Genomic DNA, 8,122 nt, shown 5'->3' on the forward strand with positions numbered 1-8,122 from the left:
CAGTCACTGTGACAACAACCACCAAACTGCACACCCCTCCCTTTCCAAGGCCAGGGCTGTGGGGTGCAATACTGCCTTATGTGGAGAACCACTGCTTTGTGCCAGACAGTGAAGCCAGGGTCTCGGGGCATGGTGATTGGTGCCCTTGCCACTTGCCCTTTCCTGTGGTGGAGATCAGGATGGATGGGCCGTTGGGTTTGGCAACCCTGCCAGACACATAAGGCACCGGTGGTTGGGCAGGAGTCATTTCCCAAAGGAATTCTCACCAGGTTCCTATTAGCAGAAGGGATGCTGTGCAGACAAAGCCCCACGACTGTTGGTTGCAGGCCTCTGCCCCCATCTTTCAGGGGAAACGTGAGTGCTCCCAAGGCGAAGCATTACCATCCGCCTTCCACCAACCCGTCCCCAGGCTTCAGTCACTCCACATCCTAAATCTCAGGACTCCAGCTCAAAACGGATCCCCCTTCACCTGGCATGGAGGCCCTCCTGGTCCCTTGTGTTTTTGACTCCTCTACATGCTCCCTGGACTTTGTCCCCAAGAGGCTGAGGGTCCCTACATCCCCAGTCAGCACCAACAGTCAGCTGGACCGAACTTGCTGGACCAAACAAGAGCCACGAGGGAGGATCTGCAGACTAATCACACCAGGGCAAGTGCTGTTTCTCTTGTGTGAGCCCATCAGAACCAGGCCGCGTGGCATTCCCAGGGCCCTGGCCACCTTCAGAGTTCTGAGAAAAAGGGAAGGAGGGGCTGTTTCTTGAGGAGCCCCAGTGTCTTCATGGCTCCACAGCTGAGCTGAGGGATGAGGCACATGGCTGCAGGAGCCAGGTTCTGGGAAGCATCTCGTGTGAGTCAAAAGCAAAAGCTAGGACATATTTTTCGAAGAGATTTTGGAGAGCTGAGTGTTGGATGAGCGCTGCTCAGGTGGGGACAGAGCATGCTAGCATGGCTAACTCCACCCCCGGGGTCTCACACCCAGTGTCCCAGAGGACAGTTCTTGACTCCTCCTTCAGACTCCAGACTGTAACTCAGACTCCTTCCTCATTTCCGTTAAGATAGTTGAGACAGCGTGGTACTTTCCAAAGGAATTTAACTGTGACGCTAAAGGAAATGAAAGAAGAAAATGCTGTAAATCCACCAAGCTTATAGGATCTGTGTCTCAGCTTCTGGAAGGTTCTATTCCACACTCTATTTGAGAGTTCCTTTTATGCATGACTCCATAGTATTTCTGAGGTGGGTTTCTTCCTCCCAATTCCAACCAAAAGCCAGTAGGGGGTTAGGTCTCCTGGACGCACTGCTTTCTCTCTCCTAGTCCTTATGGGTAGAGTTGAGTGGGGGAAGGGCGGGTATCCCTGGAGGGGCGAGACTTCAGCATAAGATCTTTCCACTCAACTGTTCTTTCCTTCTCAAACATAGGTAGGTCACCTCCTTTTAGCCTAGCTCTTTTTTCCTTCTAGGAACTCATAGTATAGGGAGGGAGATGGCTACACATGATTAATACCTATTGTAGTGTCATAACTCCAGTAGAGCTGGACCACCTCCTAGCCCCCTTTATCATAATGTTTCATCAAAAGAAACAATGGTCTGACTTCCCCACACACGCAAAAAAGTCATATAAGTTTTTACTGAAAAGAAAAACTGTTAATGGCACCAGAAGGATTACACTGAAATCTCACAGTGTATCCTGTGCCACCCCAGGCCCTTCCTTCTTTCCGGGAGGCCCTCTATCCATTCTAACGTATATCCAGTAGCCTCCTCCTTCCACTTCTCCCGCTACCCAGTTCTCTATCCCAAAAGCCTTGGGAATCTGACAGGCAAATGGGGACCAGGTCTTGGCAGGCTGCCAGAGATGGCAGGAGGGACAATTTGCTCCTGTTTGTGTCACCACGATGCAACAGTACAAGTGTGGTGGTGGCGGCCTTCTCTCTTACCGCTCTTCTCTCTGTCCATCCCCAAGCATTATTGCTCTCCCTGGGGTCTGTCCCACATCTTCTCACTTGGACTCAACTTAACAGTTCTTCCTGGACAACCTCAAATGCTCCCCTGCCTGCCACCCACCCCTGGCATGGGCATGCAGCTGATTCCCAAACCCCTGTTTCCCTAGGAATTCAGCCTCCTAAGTATCCAGTATATAATATATTTTTATATATTTAATTCCAGAATGTAAAGTACTCCTTGGGGTTACCTGGAGCTTGAGATGGACCTGTGGCTGCCTACAAAGCTCTCTTTAGGGCAGCAAAACCATGACTTTTATAAGTAGGTTACTGATGATGTAACTTGGAAATTACCCTGTGTCTTTTTTTTTTTTTTTTTTTTTTTTTCATTTTTAATTAGTATTTATTTATTTTTGGCTGTGTTGGGTCTTCGTTTCTGTGCGAGAGCTTTCTCCAGTTGCGGCAAGTGGGGGCCACACTTCATCGTGGTGCGCGGGCCTCTCACTATCGTGGCCTCTCCTGTTGCGGAGCACAGGCTCCAGACACGCAGGCTCAGCAGTTGTGGCTCACGGGCACAGTTGCTCCGCGGCATGTGGGATCTTCCCAGACCAGGGCTCGAACCCGTGTCCCCTGCATCGGCAGGCAGACTCTCAACCACTGCGCCACCAGGGAAGCCCTACCCTGTGTCTTATTTGTTTGCTCTTGGTCTCTCCTCCCTCCCCAGCAAATTTTGACCTGGGATGGAGGTGGGGTGAACAGTGAATAGCCCTTTTGTGTTTCAGACCAGATTGGCATCTCCAAAGTATTTATCTGTGAAATTTCCAGGCCCGTCAAAGGATTTGGTTGGATTCCCTAAGAGACAGATCCTTGGATTAATTGGGACGTGTGTCCCCCCCACTGTGGCCAGGAAGTGACACATCCTAACTGGCTGAGGCCGAGGATTACTGTCCATCCCTGAACCAACCATATGGCAACTGGCTGGGATTACGGTAATTGTTAAGGTCAGTCATGGACGCTCAAACACCTAGAGCCCATCCAAACCACAAGGTGATCCCTCTGCGAACTTTTACAAGATAATATTTACCGCTTGCTACCGGGAACGCATGCTGATATTTTGTAATCCTAGCTTCTTGACCAGGTAATGCTCAATTTTATGTCAATTTTTAAAAATCCTGGTCTGAGCCCAGTAGACTGACTTCACAACTCACTAATGGTTCATGGCCCACAGTTTGAAAAGTTCCACTCTTAAGGTTTGCAGAAACTGCTTCCATTGTTTAAATGGTTGTTAAAATGTGTCATAAATTCTCCAGGAATTTAAGAGGGAAATGTGTAAGGAAGTGGAAGTTGGGTTAATAGAGGGTACAAGGTCATTAAGGGGTGGTACTTGCCACTTGTGACTCAGAAAAAGCCTTGAGAGAAGACACTTTTGAGCTCCAAAGTGGGACTCCAGCTTCAAGTAATGAGACAGTCCACTGGGACTATCCCCCTGAATAGATCAGATTTGGGACTACAAGGGACTCCCCTGGAGTGGCAGTATGGGCATGTGACACAGCTGGATGCCCTGGGATGTTTTGTTCTACGGTTTTTCTTAGCCAGAACCCAACTCCAATCTCTGAGCAGACTTCTTCAATTCTTTGGAGAGCATGGTGAACAGACAGAGGCTTTCTTGGTCACGCTAGGGCCAGGCTAGTCCAAGCACCTACTGTGAGCAGGGCAGTGTCTGTGTATGTGGAGGATGTGCAGGAGGAGTGAGGATAAACAGGCCATGTACCCATTTATATAAAGTTAAATGACATACATAAGTAAATCATATATTTTTCAGGATACATTCATATGATAAAGACAAAATTCAGAATAGTGGTTGAGATTGAGAGAGAAAGATACAGGGAAGGGACACAGAGGGTCGTTCAACAGTTATGGCAACGTTTCATTTTCTAATCTGGTAGATACATGGCTGGTTGTTTTCTTATTTATTAAACATTAACAATGCAATGTAGACACATTGTGTATATACATATACACACACCTATTAGGTATGTATGACAAAAAATATAATAAGTCATGAACCCTATGCTTAATGAGCTCACAGACTTAAGTGGAAGATAGCCATAATCACAATGAATATATTACACAATGAGATCATAAGAAATATAAAGAAGCAATTCATTCTGGCTAGACTTATGACTTTGGGTAAGTTATTTTATTTCTTGAAGCCTCAAGCTTTTCAGATACATTTTACAGATAGATAGATGTTAGATAGATAGATAGTAGACAGATGATAGATAGATAGTAGACAGATGATAGATATATACATATACACATATATAATAGGTTTATTGTGAGAATCAATTGATACGTGATGCTTGAGAAAATCTTTGACAAACGGAAACACTTTAAAGATGTGAGGTAATATTATCACTTTGGGCATATTTTCAACTGTGCATTTCTTCTGTGAAAGCGCTACCCCACACAGTTTTGGGCTCAAGTGGCAGTCTAAAAGAAACAGGTTGTAAGTAACTGTGAATTATTCTCAGTCTAACAAATTTTGTGTCTAGCACGATAAAGATGCAAATAAAGACGACATTGGCTACCACTGAATAGCTTGTGATTGTCAGATCAGGGACTTGGAGCTTAAGGGCTCCATTGGGACCCAGGACTTGGACTAGCATGCTACTGGGGGTTGGGGGAGGGTGTCAGAGCTGAGAGGAGAGTGCTGTGCTTCACCTTCCCTGGGGGCTCTTTCGGTCAAGTCAGCAGACCCCTGCCACCGTGATCACACTGGGCCCTGGCAGGTGCTGCGTCTCCCCAGTGCCCTGGCCTGAACGTGGACACAAATGCCTCCCCCCAGCTCTTCTCAGCCTCTGAAAGCACAGGAACACTCTGGCTTCTGATGCTGCCAGAGTAGGCTCTCTTTCAGGATCACTGGACCCTGTCCTCTATTATATGACACACCTAACATTGGCCAGATGCCCAGCCCAGCTCTGCAGGTCCTGATGTCTGGCTCCTTGCCATCTCCTTTCCACCTTCAGGTGTCGGAGGCTTGTTCTCCAGAATAAGGTTAGAATTTGTTGTTAAGACCTAAGAGTTCAGGCTCAAGGACCCTACAGACAAACTGACGCCTAAACTGCGGCTCCGAAGATTCTCTCTCCCGGGATAGAATATGTCCCAGAGCTTGGGGGAGACTGAGACCCCAGGTTGGAATCAGGTAGTTTATCAGTCAGAGTCCCAGCTGGACAGGTGGCACACTCAAATGGGGTCATTGGAGGGGAGTTTAATAAAAGGATTATTTTCAAAGGGATGGCCAGGTATGGAGAAACCACAAGGGAGAATGCAGAACGCCAAGGGCTCATGGAGGCACTGGTAACAGAAGGTGCTCTTACCAGCACAGGCCTGAAAAGGGGAAGAAGAGCTACTGGTGCCTGGAGAGAGAGTCCTGTGCAGGGAGCTGCTTGATGGGAGCTGAGCTTTTCAATGGGGGAATGCAGCCAGACCTAGAGATCCCAAAGACAGGGAACCCTGCAAATAAGTACCCTAAGTTCACTCTTCTCCCTCCGTCCTATCTCCAGCCAACTGGCCTAACCTAACTGGACACCACAGGGCAAGAGAACCCACCGCTGTATTCCAGATGGATCAGGTTGCAGGGCACAGAACAAGGTGGGTCTGGAGGAGCAACTGGCTCACACAGCCTCGCTGTGAAAGTGGGGGCAGCTCGACAGGCCTGCAGAGCCCAACAGTCAAGATGGGGAACCCAGAGGGTACCAGGTAACAAAAACACAGCCAAACAGTAGATTTGGGAAGACTACCTTCAGACCACAGGAATTCAGAGACAAAAAGGCCATTGGGAGGTGAGGGCACATCCTTGATGGCTGAATTCAAGTGTCCCGTATTTAAACCAGGACGAAGTTACATCTTTGCAGAGATATTTTTGGCATGCAAAAATCGAATTCATTTAGCAATTTCACTTGAAGCAGCAGGCTGAAATTTCCCATCAACTGCTTTCAAGGACATTTACAAGCAAATTTGTAGCAGACACTCCCTTATAAGCATCCTTGAGTGACTTAATAGAAAGATCGTCGTGCAACAATTCAGAAGACCTCAGTGATAGACTTCACTCTGCCTCTAACTCACTGGGTCCTTTAAATCACCCCCCTTCCCCTCTCTGGGCCTCAGTTTCCTTCTCTGTAATGTGAGAGGGTTGGCTATGATCTCTAAGATCCCTTCTGATTCTGGCATGCTAAGATTTTAATAGAAACTATATGATCAGGACAAGTCTTGACACATTGGTCTTGGCAGTAATTTTTTTTTGGATAGGAAACCAAAAGCTCAAGTAACAAGAACAAAAATAAACAAGTGGGCAACATCAAACTATCAATAAAAAGCTTCTGCACAGCAAAGGAAACAATCAACAAATGAAAAGGCAACCTATGTAATAGAAGAAAATATTTGCAAACTATGTATCTGGTAAGGGGTTAATATCCACAATTTATAAGGCACTCATACAACTCAATAGCAAAAAAAAAAAAAAATACAAACCACAATTTTAAAAATGGTCAAAGGACCTGAATAGAAATTTTTCCAAAGAAGATATACAAATGGCCAACAAGTACATGAAAAGATGCTCAACATCACTAATCATCAGGGAAATGCAAATCAAAACCACAGTGAGCTACCACCTCACACCTGTTAGAATGGCTATTATCAAAAAGACAAGAGATAACTAGTATCAGAGAGGATGCAAAGAAAATGGAATCCTTGTACACCATTGGTAGGAATGTAAATCGGTGCAGTTGTTATGGAAAACAGTATGGAGATTCCTCAGAAAATTAAAAATAGAACTACCATATGATTTAGCGATCCCTCTTATGGGTATATATCCAAAGGAAATGAAATCAGTACCTTGAAGAGGTGTCCGCACTTCCATGTTCATTGCAGCATTATTCACAATAGCCAAGATATGGAAACAACCTTAGCATCTTCCAACAAATGAATGGATAAAGAAATTTTATATATATATATATATAATTCAGTCTTTAAAAAGTAGATCTGCCATGTACAACAACATAGATGGACTTGGATGACATTATGCTAAGTGAAATAAGCCAGACACAGAAAGACAAATGCTGTATGATCTCACTCATATGTGGAATCCAAAAATGTCAAATTCATAGAGGCAGAAAGTAGCATGTGGTTACCAGGGGTGGGAAGGTGGGGGAATGTGGGTCAAGGGGTACAAAGTTGCAGTTATATATAGTGAGTATGTTCTAGAAATCTAATGTACAGCATGATGACTATAGTTAATAATACTGTATTGTATTGTATACTGGAAACTTGCTAACAGAATAGATCTCGGGTTCTCTCATCTTACACACACACACACACACACGAATGGTAACGATATGGAGAGATGGATATATTAACTAGCCTGACTATAGTAATCATTTCACTATGTATATGTACATCAAAACATGTACTTTTTTTTTTTTCTGGCCGCACCACTTGGCTTGCGGGATCTTAGTTGCCCGACCAGGGATTGAACCCAGGCCACGGCAGTGAAAGTGCTGAGTCCTAACCACTGGACCACCAGGGAACTCCCAAAACATGTACATTTTAAATACATACAATTTTTATTTTTTATAGAAAGGAGAACCAGTCATGATGATGCATCAGCACAGCCAACTTGGCAGTTACTATGTGATTCCATTTTGCAAGTTACAAAATTGTTTCTTTGAATTTGTTTCTTTCAATTTCTTTAAAATTGCTCAATTTCTCTAACGCAGCAAAGAGGCAAGAGAAAATAATTGCTTTCCAGTGGACTCATGCCCATGAAAACAAACCCGAGGGTACTGCTGCTAAAAAGAATCCAGTCTGCCACAGTTCCTATTTATTTGGCTTTGGAGCATTGGACAGAGCAGAACTGAGGGAGGCGTGATACACTGCACTGAGTCATCACCTGAAATGGCTTCCACCTCCAAGAGCCTCCCGCAGGCCGGCCTGCAGGGTAGGCCTCCTCTCACAACTTCCCCCTTAGTGCTATTTCTCCACAGAAGAAGACCCCTGCGCTCACTTCCTCATTACAATTCCTGCCCACAAAGTTCACTTCTCTCGTCTCACCTAGAAAACAAAACCAGCGTCTGAATGTGTACTCTTTCTCTGGTTCCTGGCATTAAATCTGACTTCCTATGAGAGGGAT

This window comes from Phocoena sinus, chromosome 6 (genome assembly GCF_008692025.1).
Source record: "Phocoena sinus isolate mPhoSin1 chromosome 6, mPhoSin1.pri, whole genome shotgun sequence".
In the NCBI taxonomy this organism is placed as follows: Eukaryota; Metazoa; Chordata; class Mammalia; order Artiodactyla; family Phocoenidae; genus Phocoena; species Phocoena sinus.